The sequence below is a fragment of the Papaver somniferum genome, chromosome 9, assembly GCF_003573695.1.
Source record: "Papaver somniferum cultivar HN1 chromosome 9, ASM357369v1, whole genome shotgun sequence".
Classification (NCBI taxonomy): domain Eukaryota; kingdom Viridiplantae; phylum Streptophyta; class Magnoliopsida; order Ranunculales; family Papaveraceae; genus Papaver; species Papaver somniferum.
The window spans coordinates 8,619,997-8,624,882 of NC_039366.1; positions in this window are offsets into that span (position 1 = coordinate 8,619,997).

The following is a 4,886-nucleotide window of genomic DNA, read 5'->3' on the forward strand; positions in this document are numbered from 1 at the left end:
AAGCTTACATATCATAGAACAATATCACATATAAAAATCCACAAAATATTTCGGTTCATTTTAACGGAAACAAAGCGTGAACCGCCACCTACGCTTTTCGGCAAAAATTGGTTTTTGCTTTTTAGACCTTAAATTCAGATCAGAACTGGACAAATGATGGCTCATTAGAAAGCTTACAGATCATATAACAATATCACATATAAAAATCAACAAAATATTTCAGTTCATTTTAACGGAAACAAAGCGTGAACCGCTACCTACGCTTTTCGGCAAAAATTGGTTTTTGTTTTTTAGACCTTAAATTCAGGTCAGAATTGGACAACTGATGGCTCATTAGAACACTTACAGATCATAGAACAGTATCGCATATAAAAATCCACAAAATATTTCGGTTCATTTTAACGGAAACAAAGCGTGAACCTTAAATTGGGTTTTTGCTTTTTAGACCTTAAATTCATGTCAGAATTGGACAAATGATGGCTCATTAGAACACTTACATATCATAGAACATTATCACATATAAAAATCCAAAAAATATTTCGGTTCATTCTAACGTAAACAAAGCGTGAACCGCTACCTACGCTTTTCGGCAAAAATTGGTTTTTGCTTTTCAAACCTTAAATTCAGGTCAGAACTGGACGAGTGATGGCTCATATGAAAGCTTACAGATCATAGAACAATATCACATATAAAAATCCACAAAATATTTCGGTTCATTTTAACGGAAACAAAGCGTGAACCACTACCTACGCTTTTCGGCATAAATTGGTTTTTGCTTTTCAGACCTTAAATTCAGGTCAGAACTTGACAAATGATGGCTCATTAGAAAGCTTACAGATCATAGAACAATATCACATATAAAAATCCACAAAATATTTCGGTTCATTTTAACGGAAACAAAGCGTGAACCGCTACCTACGCTTTTCGGAAAAAATTGGTTTTTGCTTTTTAGACCTTAAATTCAGGTCAGAACTTGACAAATGATGGCTCGTTAGAAATCTTACAGATCATAGCACAATATCACATATAAAAATCCACAAAATATTTCGGTTCATTTTAACGGAAACAAAGCGTGAACCGCTACCTACGCTTCTCGACAAATATTGGTTTTTTCTTTTCAGACCTTAAATTCAGGTCAGAACTGGACGAATGATGGCTCATTAGAAAGCTTACAGATCATAGAACAATATCACATATAAAAATCCAAAAAAAAATTCGGTTCATTTTAACGGAAACAAAGCGTGAACCGCTACCTATGCTTTTCGGCAAAAATTGGTTTTTGGTTTTTAGACCTTAAATTCAGATCAGAACAGGACAAATGATGGCTCATTAGAAACCTTACAGATCATAGAACATTATCACATATACAAATCCAAAAAATATTTCGGCTCATTTTAACGGAAACAAAGCGTGAACTGGACAAATGATGGCTCATTAGAAACCTTACAGATCATAGAACAATATCACATATAAAAATCTACAAAATATTTCGGTTCATCTTGACGGAAACAAAGCGTGAACCGCTACCTACGCTTTTCGGCAAAAAATGGTTTTTGCTTTTCAGACGTTAAATTCAGGTCAGAACTGGATGAATGATGGCTCGTTAGAAAGCTTACAGATCATATAACAATATCACATATAAAAATCAACAAAATATTTCGGTTCATTTTAACGGAAACAAAGCGTGAACCGCTACCTACGCTTTTCGGCAAAAATTGGTTTTTGGTTTTTAGACCTTAAATTCAGATCAGAACAGGACAAATGATGGCTCATTAGAAACCTTACAGATCATAGAACATTATCACATATACAAATCCAAAAAATATTTCGGCTCATTTTAACGGAAACAAAGCGTGAACCGCTACCTACGCTTTTCGGCAAAAATTGGTTTTTGGTTTTTAGACCATAAATTCAGATCAGAACTGGACAAATGATGGCTCATTAGAAACCTTACAGATCATAGAACAATATCACATATAAAAATCTACAAAATATTTCGGTTCATCTTGACGGAAACAAAGCGTGAACCGCTACCTACGCTTTTCGGCAAAAAACGGTTTTTGCTTTTCAGACGTTAAATTCAGGTCAGAACTGGATGAATGATGGCTCGTTAGAAAGCTTACAGATCATATAACAATATCACATATAAAAATCAACAAAATATTTCGGTTCATTTTAACGGAAACAAAGCATGAACCGCTACCTACGCTTTTCGGCAAAAATTGGTTTTTGCTTTTCAGACCTTAAATTCAGGTAAGAACTGGACGAATGATGGCTCGTTAGAAAGCTTACATATCATAGAACAATATCACATATAAAAACCCACAAAATATTTCGGTTCATTTTAACGGAAACAAAGCGTGAACCGCTACCTACGCTTTTCGGCATAAATTGGTTTTTGCTTTTCAGACCTTAAATTCAGGTCAGAACTTGACAAATGATGGCTCATTAGAAAGCTTACAGATCATAGAACAATATCACATATACAAATACAAAAAAAAATTCGGTTCATTTTAACGGAAACAAAGCGTGAACCGCTACCTACGCTTTTCGGCAAAAATTGGTTTTTGCTTTTTAGACCTTAAATTCAGATCAGAACAGGACAAATGATGGCTCATTAGAAACCTTACAGATCATAGAACATTATCACATATACAAATCCAAAAAATATTTCGGCTCATTTTAACGGAAACAAAGCGTGAACCGCTACCTACGCTTTTCGGCAAAAATTGGTTTTTGGTTTTTAGACCATAAATTCAGATCAGAACTGGACAAATGATGGCTCATTAGAAACCTTACAGATCATAGAACAATATCACATATAAAAATCTACAAAATATTTCGGTTCATCTTGACGGAAACAAAGCGTGAACCGCTACCTACGCTTTTCGGCAAAAAACGGTTTTTGCTTTTCAGACGTTAAATTCAGGTCAGAACTGGATGAATGATGGCTCGTTAGAAAGCTTACAGATCATATAACAATATCACATATAAAAATCAACAAAATATTTCGGTTCATTTTAACGGAAACAAAGCATGAACCGCTACCTACGCTTTTCGGCAAAAATTGGTTTTTGCTTTTCAGACCTTAAATTCAGGTAAGAACTGGACGAATGATGGCTCGTTAGAAAGCTTACATATCATAGAACAATATCACATATAAAAACCCACAAAATATTTCGGTTCATTTTAACGGAAACAAAGCGTGAACCGCTACCTACGCTTTTCGGCATAAATTGGTTTTTGCTTTTCAGACCTTAAATTCAGGTCAGAACTTGACAAATGATGGCTCATTAGAAAGCTTACAGATCATAGAACAATATCACATATACAAATCCAAAAAAAAATTCGGTTCATTTTAACGGAAACAAAGCGTGAACCGCTACCTACGCTTTTCGGCAAAAATTGGTTTTTGCTTTTTAGACCTTAAATTCAGATCAGAACAGGACAAATGATGGCTCATTAGAAACCTTACAGATCATAGAACAATATCACATATACAAATCCAAAAAATATTTCGGCTCATTTTAACGGAAACAAAGCGTGAACCGCTACCTACGCTTTTCGGCAAAAATTGGTTTTTGGTTTTTAGACCATAAATTCAGATCAGAACTGGACAAATGATGGCTCATTAGAAACCTTACAGATCATAGAACAATATCACATATAAAAATCTACAAAATATTTCGGTTCATCTTGACGGAAACAAAGCGTGAACCGCTACCTACGCTTTTCGGCAAAAAATGGTTTTTGCTTTTCAGACGTTAAATTCAGGTCAGAACTGGACAAATGATGGCTCATTAGAAAGCTTACAGATCATATAACAATATCACATATAAAAATCAACAAAATATTTCAGTTCATTTTAACGGAAACAAAGCGTGAACCGCTACCTACGCTTTTCGGCAAAAATTGGTTTTTGTTTTTTAGACCTTAAATTCAGGTCAGAATTGGACAACTGATGGCTCATTAGAACACTTACAGATCATAGAACAGTATCGCATATAAAAATCCACAAAATATTTCGGTTCATTTTAACGGAAACAAAGCGTGAACCTTAAATTGGGTTTTTGCTTTTTAGACCTTAAATTCATGTCAGAATTGGACAAATGATGGCTCATTAGAACACTTACATATCATAGAACATTATCACATATAAAAATCCAAAAAATATTTCGGTTCATTCTAACGTAAACAAAGCGTGAACCGCTACCTACGCTTTTCGGCAAAAATTGGTTTTTGCTTTTCAAACCTTAAATTCAGGTCAGAACTGGACGAGTGATGGCTCATATGAAAGCTTACAGATCATAGAACAATATCACATATAAAAATCCACAAAATATTTCGGTTCATTTTAACGGAAACAAAGCGTGAACCACTACCTACGCTTTTCGGCATAAATTGGTTTTTGCTTTTCAGACCTTAAATTCAGGTCAGAACTTGACAAATGATGGCTCATTAGAAAGCTTACAGATCATAGAACAATATCACATATAAAAATCCACAAAATATTTCGGTTCATTTTAACGGAAACAAAGCGTGAACCGCTACCTACGCTTTTCGGAAAAAATTGGTTTTTGCTTTTCAGACCTTAAATTTAGGTCAGAACTTGACAAATGATGGCTCGTTAGAAAGCTTAGTGATCATAGAACAATATCACATATAAAAATCCACAAAATATTTCGGTTCATTTTAACGGAAACAAAGCGTGAACCGCTACCTACGCTTTTCGGCAAAAATTGGTTTTTGCTTTTCAGACCTTAAATTCAGGTAAGAACTGGACGAATGATGGCTCGTTAGAAAGCTTACATATCATAGAACAATATCACATATAAAAATCCACAAAATATTTCGGTTCATTTTAACGGAAACAAAGCGTGAACCGC